The sequence below is a fragment of the Neoarius graeffei genome, chromosome 27 (genome assembly GCF_027579695.1).
Source record: "Neoarius graeffei isolate fNeoGra1 chromosome 27, fNeoGra1.pri, whole genome shotgun sequence".
Classification (NCBI taxonomy): Eukaryota; Metazoa; Chordata; class Actinopteri; order Siluriformes; family Ariidae; genus Neoarius; species Neoarius graeffei.
The window spans coordinates 4948533-4963656 of NC_083595.1; the positions used below are offsets into that span (position 1 = coordinate 4948533).

General features: G+C 42.2%; 1 protein-coding gene across 1 annotated transcript in view; it reads left to right on the forward strand.

The window, feature by feature from the left end:
- Positions 1-15124, forward strand: part of mettl21a (methyltransferase 21A, HSPA lysine) — a 30608-nt gene that overhangs the window by 6395 nt on the left and 9089 nt on the right. The gene's annotated exons all lie outside the window — the stretch shown is intronic.

Below are 15124 nucleotides of genomic sequence, written 5' to 3' on the forward strand. Positions count from 1 at the left end.
TTCTCCCTGGCTCCAAGTCTAAGGGGGACCCAGACTTTTTATTTACTTTCCTCAAAAGGAATATTCAATACCTGCATTAGGAATTAAATCACTGTTTTTGTACTTTGATCAATAGAAGAATGCTGTAGATGCCAGTTAACAATATAGTGTACTAGCAGTTGCATTTAACATTTGCAAATTATGTTTAAATATTTTGCTATTGCAAAAAAAAAAAAAAAATTCAATAAAAATTTTTTTTTGCAGTTGAAAAATAATGCAACTTATTTCGAACAGCTTGTTTTTTTTTTAAATTAAATTAAACGAGTTATAATTTCTCTATTGGTGAAGATACCTTTTAACGGGCTATTTTTAATCTGGGTGGAAAGTAGTTGTGTACATAGAATGAATAAATCGGGAGATGTTGTAATTCAAATCTCGGGGAAGTGCCATTTTTTTAGTCTGATGGAGCCGTTGCCTTTGAAATGCATAGTTTTAACAACTTTACAAAAATATTCACCAAATACAAAATGTTTAATTGTTTGAAATATAAAAGTTATGTTCTATAAGGCTTTATAGAAGTCCAGGAAGATGATGAGACTGTCGTCAGGACACAAGAATGAATAATCGATTATGTCTAAAACAAGCCGAATATTATTGGAGATGCGTCCCCTTCTCATAAATCCAGACTGGGTCTCGTCAATAATTGGATCGAAGACATTTTTAAGCCGTTTAGCAAACACTGACACAAAGACTTTGTCATTGTTCAGTAACGAAATTGGTTGCCAATTATCAATAAGTAGGGGATCGTTTTTGGGTTTTAAAGTAATCAGGCCTTGTGTCCGTGTAGGAGGTAGAGTTCCCTGTTCTACACTTTCTAACATTACCTTCAGTAGAAAGGGAGCTAGAGCTTCTGTAAAGTTCTGATACAATTCTGCAGAGGCCATCAACTCCAGGAGATTTGTTCGATCGCATAGATGACTTCCTGTAAAGTTATAGTTTCATCGCACATTACTCAGTCATCTTCAGTGATTTGAGCGACGTTGTTCAGAGAGTTTAAGAATGTAATTGTTGAATGATGACAATATTTGGTTTTGTACAAAATTGCTATAGAAACTGGAGCAGAATTCTGCTATTCTACTCGGATCATCAGTAACAGTGCCGTTAACACGGAGTCACTGAATTAAACTGAGCTTCCTGTGATGTTTTTCTAGGTTGAAAAAATAGGCTGAATTCGGTTCACCTTCTTCAATCCATTTCTTCCTTGACCTTACAAAGGCACCTTTAGCCTTGTTTAAGCAAATTTTGTTTAGATTAATTTAATCCGAAATCAAATCTAGTCTTTCCTCTTCTGACACATCAGCAGGGTTCTTCTGGGACAATAAAATGATTTGAGAGACCACACTCTCGTCTTCCAAACTATGACATTTGGTTAAAGGTATTGCCATAATTTCTCAAGTACTGACCAGCTTTAAAATGTAAAAAAGTTCCCAATTGCTACCAAAAGCATCCTCAGACCTTTCTTTGTTCCAAAATTTCATTATCATCCAATTTATGCCTGATTTTACTTTATGTTGTAGTAGCGAGCTGTTTAGTTTCCAGTAAGCACTCCTACATGCTTTAAGAGAAGCAGAATGCAAAGGGATAAAAATGGAGACTGCACTATGACCGGTTAACGGCGTTGTGATAATATATTAGCTGATATCTCATCAATGTTCAGATCATCAGAAACCAGCCAGAAGTCTAACCATGATTGCCTGGTGGCATTTCTATTACTCCATGTAAAAGCCTTAATGTTCGACACGTCAACCAAGTTAAATTCCTGCATAAACAGTTTTCATGAACTGCAGTAGGATTACGCAGAGGCCAACAGTTCAAATTGTGATTTAATATGTTGAAATCTCCCCCATTACAATACCTGAGATTGGAAAGTTATTAAAGGTATTTTGGATATGCTTCTCTCTCTCGTGAAGTTTTCAATGGTTAACACTTGGAGAATAAAATGACCTGAAGCACCACAGATAGTAAAGAACAGTCCCTGAAAAGTTGTACTTTACATATGCCGCTTTTCCACTACAAACGCGGCTGAGCCGTGCCGTGCTGAGTCGAGCTGAGTCGAGCTGAGTGGGGCTGTTGGAGTTGCATTTCGACTACAACCGCGCTGGCTGGAAGTGGGTGGACACATTGGGTGGAGTTAGCGAAAGTGGGTGGACGTCACGTGATGTCGTTAAGCAGCGCAAACAGTGACATCAGTGACAGTGGCGGAACAAGTCAGAGCCGGGCCGGGGGCGGGGCAAATGACCGGGCCCTTTATTAAAGCTTATCATAACATCATTTTAGGCTACAAAATGTCCGCAACTGCGGTGTTTACCAATTTCAACACTACCGGGTGCAACTATGTTATTTAGTACATCAAGTCCTTCAAACGAACATGTAACTCAGAAACAAAAAACATTAGGATACTGTACATGGCTCATAATAAAACATCAATAGCCTATACTGCGCACATTATTTGAAGGGCATACGAATGAGCGCTCAGAGGTTGCAACGGTGACAGGAAGAGTCAGAAATAAAAGGAGGGCGGTGCAAACCTCACTGAATGCACTGTGTTTACCAATTTCAACACTACGGGGTGCAACTATGTTATTTTGTACATTAAGTCCTTCAAACGAACATGTAACTCAAACAAAAAAACATTAGGCGACATACTGTACATGGCTCATAATAAAACATCAATAGCCTACTGCGCGCATTATTTGAAGGGCATACGACGAGCCTTGCGCTCCGCGAACTCGTCCACGATGCTCTGTATGATCTTTTAAGCAGTAGTCTCACGACCCGGAGAGTAAACAATAAACATGGAGTCGTTAGTGTTGCTGGTCTTGGTGCTGTGGCTTGTTGTCACCAACAACGCCAACAGATACTGGCAAGAGCGTATAGATGAGGCGAGGCGCATAAGGCTTCAGAAATTCTCGTCATTCGTAATTATTCTTCTTCCGGGTTTGCGGTGTTTACAGATCCCAGCGCGCTCGCGGGGCGTGTGTGGGCATGTGAGGACACGCCTCCTCACCAATCAGTGCACAGGGGAGTGTCTGCTCACGCCCCCAACCTCACTCGGCACGGCTTGGCTCGCTTCAGCCCCACTCCAAAACCGTGCGAGTTTTAGGGGCTAAGCAGGGCTGAAGCGAGCTGAGTCGTGCTGGTTTTTGGTAGTCGAAACGCGAGCCGTGTCGGGCTGAAGTGAGCTGAAGTGAGCTGAAAAAGGGTAGTGGAAAAGGGCCAATAGAGTAGTAACACCATCAGAATGTTCAGATCCATGAGCCTGCCATACATGATTACTCAGGAACTAAACATGACTCTTGAATAAAACAGAAGTCATTTTTGTGCTGCTTGGCAAACAAAAATAAAGCTTTGTGTTTAACACTATTTCTTAACCCCCTGGCATTGAGAGTAACGATAGATAATGACGTGTTAACAACAACAAATATACAGCATGTGACAAAAATACGTTGACTTTAGAAAGTATAGTCTTTAAGAGCTGAACCATCTTAAATTCTGTATAAAGTGTACAGTAGGGTGGTCCCGAAATGTATGGGAAAAATTTTTTACCAAAACATTCCGACCACTCTACCATTTTTTTTTTAACACAGGCTAAAAGAAGGCAACAAGCAAAATTTCAGAAAAATTGGTTAATATTTAGAGGTGCCACACGAGGTTGCAAATCGGGTTAAGCCATTAACATTAGTTGGTGCGTAGACTGTTGCAGAGAAGATCTCAAACCCCCAAAAAGTGTCAGTTCTAGAGGGAATACGCCACTTCTATGAAAAAGAAGAGGCAGGAAGAGTTTATAGACTGATAGAAGAAGGTTAACGTTCATGCACTAAGGGGTTCTTAAACAATGAGCACTGATCATAATATGCTGATGAAGTTGTGAATGTTTTTCTTTCGATGTTTTTCAGACAGCTAGCAACAGTAATACAAGTAGTACCAGTGGTGCAAAGCACAACACCAGAAAGGACAATTATGTTTGGTTAATCGGTCCCACTTCCAAGGAACTGTCTGGGAGAAAGCTTCCTTCTGCTAGGGAAGTCCTTAGTGTGTTCTTTTATCTCCATAAGATACCATAATACCGAAGGGTTTAGAAAATCACAGACAAGTACTGTAATAGCTATTGTTACTTTGAACACAGGAAGTTATATTACTGTATTGTTTGTATTAATATGAAACAGTTAATAAGCTACATTATTTATATTGTGTCTTGAGTGAAAACTTTAGAGGTGCCACAAAGCCATTAAACATTGTTCAATCTTAACCAAATTTCGCACAATGACTTATTTTAGGCAATGTAAAAAAAAAAAAAGGTGGTCGTAACAAAATCCTAAAAAAAAAATAATAATAATTTGGGGACCACCCTAGTGTACAGCGAGACATATTAAAGCTGTAAAACTGGAAGGCATGGAGGATCTCACTTGGTAACTTAAGCCTTCTTTGTCCTTACATATTATACAGAAAGCGTACGCCTCCAGGGCATTGCATATAAAGTGACTGGGTGTAGTCGAGAGTAAAGAATTAAAAAAAAAAAAAAAAACAGGTAAAAAGATACAGAATAAAAATGAAGAGTCCAAAAATAAACATTTATTTTTTCACGGTGCGGTTTCCATCAAATCCTGCGCTCCGATTGGCTGGCAAGCGGGTCCGTATCCTACGATACAGACCCCAGTTACGGACCTCTGGCAACTCGCTCGTTCACAACAAACATGGTAGCGTTTATCTTTTTTTTTTATAAAAGATTTATTTCTAAGATTATCGAAAATCTTGTAAAATTTTGCCAGCATTTCTCAGGAGAATAGCATTAATTTTACAGCATGGATAGCGATAACGACAGTGTTTACAGCGAAAGCGAGTTTTACTACCCTGAGGAAGAAGAAATTAAAAAAAAAAAATTTCAGGAGAAAGCTAAAAACCTCTAACTGTTGCTGACGCTGAGCAAAAACATGGCTGAATCCTGAATGACTCAATTTTCTATAAATAGGGGACTACATAGGCAGCAAAATGTAGTTGTTTTCCTGCCACTCTCGAAGTCGGCGTGACGTCACGATCACGTGACACACCTTGACAACAGGCCCGCCATATTTGACTAGGGGAAAGAGAGAGCGTACATGTTAGGGGAATTAGGGGAAGCACGCAGCACTACTAGGTTTTGGTACATCATGGCATTCCAGTATGAGGATGGACTGCTGCCTGAGGACAAGTGTAGATATCCGACTAAGGTATTGCTGCTAGGCCTGGATTGTTGCCCATTCAAAATCCCTGCAAACAAGTGGTTGGACAATCCCTTGCAGTGGCCACAAGTTCAGTATCCTGATATATACCACTACTTGATCAGGTTTCCCAGTAAGTACTTCTAATTTTGGCCTAAGTGTAGTTTAAGGGACTCATCCTAATAGACAAAATTCAGCGCCGAAAATTCATAAAAACGGCCATTAAATGTTATATTTGACACTAAAAACTAATTATTTATCATTTATTCTTAAATTACAAAGAATATTGTTCAATATTTGCCCTAAGTGAATTTTAAGGGACTCATCCTAATAGACAAAATCCGACCAAATTACATTAAAAACTAGTGGCAAAACACATTAAAATCTGAACTAACTTGCATTAAAAAACTAGCAGCAAAACACACACACACAAAAAAAAACCCAGCCCTAACTAACGTCTTTTCCCACCTAATGGCAACATATGAAACTTTAGTGCTGGGTTCTTGTTTGCACTGGCTGTGCAGCCAACAACACAACAGCTTTTAGGCATTTTATTGCTAACACAGTGTAACAAAATAAAGCCAGGCTTTCCCCTAGTTAAATATGGCGGCTCCAAGGTCATATGACCTGACGTCAAAAGTACCCGGATGTCCGACTTCGAGAAAGGAAGTGCACTTGTATACCGAGGAGGAAGCCATTTGCATTACAGCCGTGAATGAGGATTCAAAATGGCGGCTCGGCTCGGTTTTCCCTTTCGGGCGCTCTCGTTTTCTGTTAGAATTTGGTAAAGAAAAAAATAAATAAATTATATTATTTACCACCTTAAGGTCGGTCCGTATGGTGAAATACCGTGACCTCGGCCTTGAATACTGACCTCGGCCCAGAGGGCCTTGCTCAGTACTTTCAAGACCTCGGTCACGGTATTTCACCATACGGACCTCCCAGCTGCTAAATAACATTTATATACATTATTGTTCCTCTTCCATAACAAAATATACCCTGAGTGTTATTATCTGTGCTTATCATCTCCTCAGCATAACAAAATGTAACTTCGAGCAGCTAAATGGAATAACAGTAAGCAGCAAACTCCAGTCCGTCTTGGTTAAAGGTGCATACCGTATAGACAGGTGAGATGTTTATCACCTTCAGGTATTTGGGAACAGTTCGGTCCCATTAGCAAAGGCTCTTCCTCTGATGAAATACACCATCTTTTTGTTCACGTGCCTTGGCCACCAGGGGCCACAGCTGCATCCGTCTCTCTCTGACGGCCGGTGACAGGTCCTCAGCAAAGCGCAGATTCTTGTCCTGCAGGAACGTGGACTTCTTTGCAGCTTTGAGGCATGGCTTGGAGGCATCTTTCCTTGGCTGGCCGAGTCGATGCACTGTATCAATTACGTCAGGGAATTTCGCTTTATACCCCGGCAGGATCGTCTGACACCTGCATCACCTCTGCTGTCCCAGTTCATAAGAGGTGAAGAAATTGTCACGCATGACATCATGAGCACTCAGTCCTTCTGTCACATCAAGCACAACCCGCGTCCCCTGGTTCTTCTCTGCACCTCCACTGGTCGACTTCCTGGTGTAGACTTGCATCTTCCAAGCGTAGCTGGATTTGGCGTCGCAGGCCACCCATATCTTGATCCCATATTTTGCTGGCTTGCTGGGCATATACTGCTGGAAAGGACAACGACCTTTGGACAGAAGAAATTAGCATCAGTAATTAGTTTCGGTGTCACAGAAATCAATAGGGAAAAAAAAATCACTTATTACAGATATGAAAATAAAACATTGACCTCTGAATGGAACCAGTTGCCCATCCACCGTTATGCCAGGCCCAGGGCTGTAGAGGTAAAGCAGCTGCTCCACCCACTTGTCCCAGACCTCTCTTATAGCTCTCAGTTTGTCTGTCACACATCTTGCAGGCCTTGACTCACAGTTATCAAATCGTAGCAGTCTTAAGTAAACGTGAAAAAAAAAGTTTGAGTGGTACAGAAAATTGCCCTTCCACTCTCTGCATCCCATCGACTAGCTGCAGCCTCACCTTGGGACCTGTAAACACCTGCAGCCCTGTGTAGTGCAGGTCAGTCTCATCCATCCTTTTCGAAAACCCTCCAGATTTATCATCTCCAGGATTATCTGTTCCATTGCTGGTGTGATGAACAGGAAAGATGTCGAGGTAATGTCATGGGCGTGGGAAACAGCATACCTTGCAGGTCCTGGGGTCATCTTCAAGACATTTTGTGCTGCCATCCTGCCCTGTTCGTCATATGCTGCTGAGGACCATGCTATTTTGCTGTTTGACAGGAAAGTCTCTCCTTCAGTTTGAGGGATTTCTTCTTCTGAAGATGATGAATCGTGCTCTGGGTTGTATTTGTCCCCATCTTCTTCTTCTGATACCTCCTCCACTGAATCAGAGTTGTCTTGCTGGACGTCTGAAAAAAAAAAAAAATCAGTTCTTGAGCCTGTTCAGCAGTGTAACGCACACTTGTGGCTTCAGCACAGAGAGAATTTAGGGTACGGTCATCTGCAGCACCTTTACAGCCTCCGAGAGGCCACACGGACAAGGTGGCAATATTGTTACATTTTAAATCACGAGAGTCTGTCTGTTCCCGCATGTCAGGACACTCCGATCTATAGTCCTGGGTTAGATCTGATCACAGGCAGTGCACTCTGCTGGAGAAGACTTCGATCTTAGACAGAACTAAAGGATTCTCACATTTTTGGGTCGTGTACCTGACTGACTGATTTCAACTCAATTTGACTGCCGACCTGAAGACAATATTAGTAACTTTTTTTTGTACAGCTTACATGGAAATGTGAATAAAGGAAACATTTCACTTTCTAATTTTGGGGTCTCATTCTCATCTCATTCTCTCTAGCCACTTTATCCTGTTCTACAGGGTCGCAGGCGAGCTGGATCCTATCCCAGCTGACTACGGGCGAAAGGCGGGGTTCACCCTGGACAAGTCGCCAGGTCATCACAGGGCTGACACAGACACAGACAACCATTCACACTCACATTCACACCTACGGTCAATTTAGAGCCACCAGTTAACCTAATCTGCATGTCTTTGGACTGTGGGGGAAACCGGAGCACCCGGAGGAAACCCACGCGGACACGGGGAGAACATGCAAACTCCGCACAGAAAGGCCCTCGCCGGCCCCGGGGCTCGAACCCGGACCTTCTTGCTGTGAGGCGACAGCGCTAACCACTACACCACCGTGCCGCCCACGATTACTGCCTACTTTTTTCAAACTTTCCTGATTGCTATCAAAAAAAACAAAACTTCCGGCTTGATTAAATCAGCATTCGAAAGAGGGCGCACGCACGTGCGTCTTTTGACAACGTTGGCAGATGTCGGTCACTTTGATTTCCGCTGTACATTTTACTTCCGTCCTACGATGTCTCGCACAGGTCAACAAATCTCTTTACGGCCATTGCTTTGACATATGGACTGATATTACAGAGCATACTTCAAAACACTCAACTTGCTATAGCAGCGACAAAAATGGCAATAAAAAAAATTTAATAAAATGAGAAATAAAATTGATTTAAAAAAAAATTCCTTCAGTTCTCCTTTAAAGCTCCTTGGCTTCTCTTTTCTCCAGTCTTTCTTTCCGCTTTGGGATCTAAATGGACAAATTCCACAGGGTTCTTGCAGGATTCAGCAAGTTAAATTTTAGACCTTTTTAAGACTTTTTAAGACCATTATGAAAAAATTTTTAGACCAACACGAAGCATTACAACCTGCCCTACCCCCGCCCTTCCCAAAAAAAGACAATCGAGTTCAATTCTCAAAACAAAGTCATTTGTATTGGTAAACTGACTATCAGGGATACAAACTGATTGTGTGCTTATTTATGTCATATGGCAACATTAGTACATTATGTCACATAGCAACAAAAGTACAAGACAATAGAGTGATAAAGGGCATTTGTGCAGTAAATGCAGTCTGTAGGGGTTTGGTTTTTTCCCCTAACTGCAACAGAACTCATTTAAACTTTTGGTTAGTGGTGTTCTGGTAATAAAACAGCGTTATTATATAATGCACTGTTGTCAGATGATGACTTTCTTGATTGCTCATGTGAACCCCATGCTGCAAACCACAGCATCGCAGACCTCCACTTGCTGTAGCAACCATTTCAACCATATTAACAGTAAAAATGCATACACATCTTTTAAAACTAATACTTAAAACATACGTAGTAGCCCCGTAGCACACTTGCTTCCAGTTAAACAGCAAACTCACGCAAGGCGGCAGCGATTTACCAATGAAATCAAGTCATACCTTGCGAGAGGTATACAAGGGAGACAGCAGGTTTTTAAGCAGTAGCAGAGCAAACAGGGGCCATTTGAGACAGAGTATAAATTATAATTATAATTATAAATTAAATTTAAAATGTATAAATTATTAATTTATGTCTATCATATTTAATTTGTGCTGGATATTTTATTTGGCATTAATAAAAACATTTTAAGATGCCTACATTTGCGGATGTGGTCTAAAGCGAGAAATAGACAGTGTATAATCTGAGGAGCTGGTTGTGGTTGCGCAGCACTTCATATGAGAGGAGAATGAACTCGCGGTTGGAATCATAACGCCGCAGACTCGGAAGTGGGAGTGCGAGTGCGCAAAGCAAGAGCTGTCAATCAAAGCGAGAGCTGTCAATCATGAGCGCATGCAGCGCTCAACTTGGAATGTGTCAGCAGAACGTCAGAGGCTAAACAATAAACTTACAATAAACCTAACAATGCCACCTATAAATACACAACATGCAGATCTACAGAACGTTATCTGTGCCATCTCACAGCAGTTTGCTTAGCTATTTTTAATCAGGGCAAATAGCCTTATAGCCAAAACTAGCACAGTCCCCTCCAAAAGTATTGGAACGGCAAGGTCAATTCCTTTGGGTTTTTTTTGTACACTGAAGACATTTGGGTTTCAGATCAAAAGATGAATATGAGACAAAAGTTCAGAATTCCAGCTTTTATTTCATGGTATTACATCTAGATGTGTTAAACAACTCAGGACAGAGCACCTTTTCTTCGAACCCACCCACTTTTCAAGTGAGCAAAAGTATTGGAACAGACATTATTAAATTAACTTAAAGTGAATAACATTTAATATTTGGTGGCATAACCCTTACTTGCAATAACTGCATTGAGCCTGCGACCCATTGACTTCACCAGGCTGTTGCATTCTTCATTTGAAATGCTGTTCCAGGCCTTTACTGCAGCCTCTTTCAGTTGTTGTTTGTTTCTGGGGGTTTCTCCCTTCAGTCTCCTCTTCAGGAGGTAAAATGCATGCTCTATTGGGTTAAGGTCCGGTGATTGACTTGGCCAGTCCAAGACCTTCCACTTTTTCCCCCTGATGAAGTCCTTTGTTGTGTTGGCAGTGTGTTTTGGGTCATTGTCTTGTTGCATGATGAAGCTTCTCCCAATTAGTTTGGATGCATTTTTCTGTAAATTGCCAGACAAAATGGTTTTGTAGACTTCAGAATTCATTCTGCTGCTACCATCATGAGTTACATCATCAATAAAGACTAGTGAGCCCGTTCCAGAAGCAGCCATGCAAGCCCAAGCCATGACATTACCTCCACCATGCTTCACAGATGAGCTTGTATGTTTTGGATCATAAGCAGATCCTTTCTTTCTCCATACTTTGGCCTTTCCATCACTTTGGTAGAGGTTAATCTTGGTCTCATCAGTCCATAAAACTTTGTCCCAAAACTTTTGTGGCTGATCTTTGTACTTCTTTGCAAAATCCAATCTAGCCTTCTGATTCTTTTTGCTGATGAGTGGTTTGCATCTTGTGGTATGGCCTCTATAGTTCTTCTCTCGAAGTCTTCTTCGAACAGTGGATTGTGAGACCTTCACCCCTGCCCTGTGGAGTTTGGCAGTGATGTCACTGACTGTTGTCTTTGGGTGTTCCTTCACAGCTCTCACAGTGTTTCTGTCATCAACTGCTGTTGTTACCCTTGGCCGACCTGTTCGATGTTTGTTGCTCAGTACACCAGTAGTTTCTTTCTTTTTCAGTACATTCCAAATTGTTGTACTAGCTATGCCCAATGTTTGTGCAATAGCTCTGATCGATTTTCCCTCTTCTCTCAGCTTCAAAATGGTTTGCTTTTCTCCCATTGACAGCTCTCTGGTCTTCATGTTTGCTTAGCAGCAAATACAGTTTTCACAGGTGAAACCCAAAGCCAAAAACAAGAACTATTTAAAGTTTCAGCAATCAATCTAAAAGGCAACACCTGAGCAACTAGAAACACCCATCAGTCACATGTTCCAATACTTTTGCTCACTTGAAAAGTGGGTGGGTTCAAAGAAAAGGTGCCCTGTCCTGAGTTGTTTAACACATCTAGATGTAAATACCATGAAATAAAAGCTGGAATTCTGAACTTTTGTCTCATATTCATCTTTTGATCTGAAACCCAAATGTCTTCAGTGTACAAAAAAAAACAACAAAGGAATTGACCTTGCCGTTCCAATACTTTTGGAGAGGACTGTATATGATGCTTTAATTTATGGAGATGCCTTTTGTTTACACGTGATTTCCAAATGAGGGGTATTACAATTTTATATTAGTCTAAATGAACATCTACACCAAGTTGCAAGCATCAGGGGAAGATTACGGACGCACCAAATTTGGCTTAACAGTCATTTAATGGTGAAATGCCATTCGCACTGTCAGCCAACTTCGGGTTGTTTCTCTGAATTCCGACAATAAACGAGACCATCCGAACACATCTGAAAACATCGTGGTTTGAACTGTGTTGGTTCAAATCAACTTGGTTCAGACCAAGTTGGTACTACAGCTTTGGGAAACAGTCGTTTTTTGGATGTTAGTTAGTTCAAACTTGCATCATACCATATTGGTTTAATGCTAACTTGGTTGGTTGTTTGGGAAACGCACCCCTGAACATGAGCTGTAGATATTTATGCTCAAATCCACTCAAAGTAGGGGGTGGGGCACCATCACGCTGTGTCTTTTTAAATTATATTAATTTCTTATAGGCCTACTTGTATTTCCTAGAATGTAAATGTGAGGAGTGACATAAGCTATGTGCAATGTACAATATTGTTAATATCCACTGTAGATTTTGGTAGGTGTGTTGGGTATCTCTGTAAAGCCTCAGCTGTGCATGCCGCCTACCAACACGCACCCTCGCTACGTGCGCTAGGTGAAGGATCGGTCAGTGGAGAGCTCAGCTAAGCTCAGCATGTTTAATTCCCCAAGCCAATGACAAGAACTTTCGTGAGAAATAACGCGAACGTCTGCATCATGCGGGATTTGCGGGCGGGAGAGGGACAAAATATGGCATGCGCGGGCGGGAGCGGGACTGAAAATCATAATTCTTTGCGGGAGCGGGACTGCACAATGTGGGAGCGGGCGGGAGCGGGACTGAAAATTCTGTCCCACGCAGACCTCTAGGCTGAGATGAAGTTTACAGTCAGCTGGGATAGGCTCCAGCTTGCCTGTGACCCTGTAGGACAGGATAAGTGGCTACAGATAATGGATGGACATTGATTATACACAGTATGGCCAAAAGTATATGTTCAGATGATCATCACACCCATGCTGTTCTAAGCAGCTCCATTTTTCTGAGAAGACTGTCCAGTCGATTTTGGATTTTGTGGCATGGCTGTGGGGATTCATTTGTGTTCATTCAGCCACAAGAGCAGTCATGAGATCAGGCAGTGATGATGTGTGAGGAGGTCTGGGGTGCAGTTTGGGGAAGAACCACATATTGATGTGATGGTCAGAGATCCAGAAATTTTTGACTGTATAGTTTACCAAAAGAGTGGAATTACAATAAATAAATAGAGGATATTACAGAGTGGCACGAAGATATGGAGTTTATCTTTGGGTGGTGAATGGATATATCATGAGTAAGTGAAGCGAACAAGTGAAAATATTTTCGCCACGAGAAGATAATCTTCATAGCTTCAAGCCAACATGTGAGTTTCTTTTTATTATATCGACACATTCACAAACAAAAAGTACCCAAATTTATCAAAACAATTCATCGATTTCCTCACGAGTGACACATAGAGATTATTTTGGAAAACTAGTTAAATCTAAAACTGAGTGACCTGGGCTTAGGCAGTTCACTGTGCACTTGGATATTGGATTTCCTAAATAACAGACCACAGAATGTCAAGATTGGACTTTACACATCGTCCACTCTCATCTTGAACAGAGGCACACCACAGGGGTGTGTCCTCAGCCCCCTCCTCCACTCCCTCTTCACCCATTACTGTTCCCCCATCCACACCAGTAACACCATTGTCAAATTTTGCTGATGATACCACAATAGTGGGAATGATAACTAACAAGAAGAAAGAAGAAGAAGAAACCTTTATTTGTCACATGCACACTTCAAGCACAGTGAGATTCATCCTCTGCATTTAACCCATCTGAAGTAGTGAACACACGCACACACACCCAGAGCAGTGGGCAGCCATACTACAGTGCCCGGGGAGCAGTCAGGGGTTCGGTACCTCGCTCAAGGGCACTTCAGCCCAAAGCTGCCCCATATTAACCTAAGTGCATGTCTTTGAATGAGAATAATGAGACAGCCAACAGGGAGGAGGTTCAGCACTTGACAAAATGGTGTTCAGACAATAACCTGGACTTAAACTTTTCTAAGGAAATGATAGTGGACTTTAGGAGATCGAGGCGCACCGAACACTCTGCCCTCTGCATACACAGTGAGGAGGTGGAGAGGGTGGAGGCCTTCAAGTTCCTCAGCATCCACATCTCGGCTGATCTCACCTGGACCACTAACATCTCTCACCAGGTGGGGAAAGCCCAACAGAGGCTTTACTTCCTTAGGAAATTAAAGCAAGCTCGCCTCCCTCGCCACCTGCTAATCAACTTTTATCAATCTGTACTAGAGAGTCTCCTGACCTACTGTCGTACGGTGTGGTTTTCCAGCTGCGCCGCGGAGGACAGGAAGGACCTGCAGCGGGTGGTGAGGGCGGCAGAGCGCATAATTGATACACCACTACCTCCCCTCAAAGACATTTACACTGACCGACTACAAAAGAAGGCCAGCTGTATTTTAAAGGACCACACCCACCCTGGACATCATCTGTTCTCCCTACTGCCCTCTGTCACCGAGTCCGCATGCCCAGCTATTGGCTACCCAAGTGTTTTTTCTATTCCGAACTTAGTAATGGCAGATGAACTCAAGGCAGACAGAGAAAGCGCTACAAAGACAGACAGACAATCTCAAGTGCCACCTAAAGCTTTACAAGATCAAGCACCAAACATGGGAAGAAATGGCTACCAACTGTGCGCTGTGGCGTAATGCAGTAAGTTCAGGCATTGCAGTTTTTGAGTCAGAACGCAGGGAAGCATCGCATGAAAAGAGACTTGCTCGTCATGACCATCAGCATGAACTACAACCCCCACCAGATATCTCTTTTGTGTGTGACGTCTGTGGCTGTGTCCATTTTGCGAAGATCGGGTTAATCAGCCATAAACGTTCTCACAGACACTAATACAGATTGCTATGCTGGAATCGTCATCATTGCAGAAATGATGGACAACAACAAGAAGGAGGCAAAATTATGATCAAATTTAGTTCAATTCAATGATGGGGCTAAACCACCGTAAACTGCTCCAGAACAATGAGTCAGTCATCTGACCCAGAACACAACACGTCAGGAGTTGTCATTTTCCCCTTCTGCACCATGTCCATCTCAGAAAATCACTGTGCTGGCGAGATAATCTACTACCTGACGTTATTTCTGTGGATTGAGCACAACACAAACCACGCCTCCCCCTCCCCACCCTGCCCAGTTTTTCTTCTGCTCAACGCCAATATCATTAAAGAGGCTTTGCACCATCATGTGACCCCCATAGCAACGGTAACTA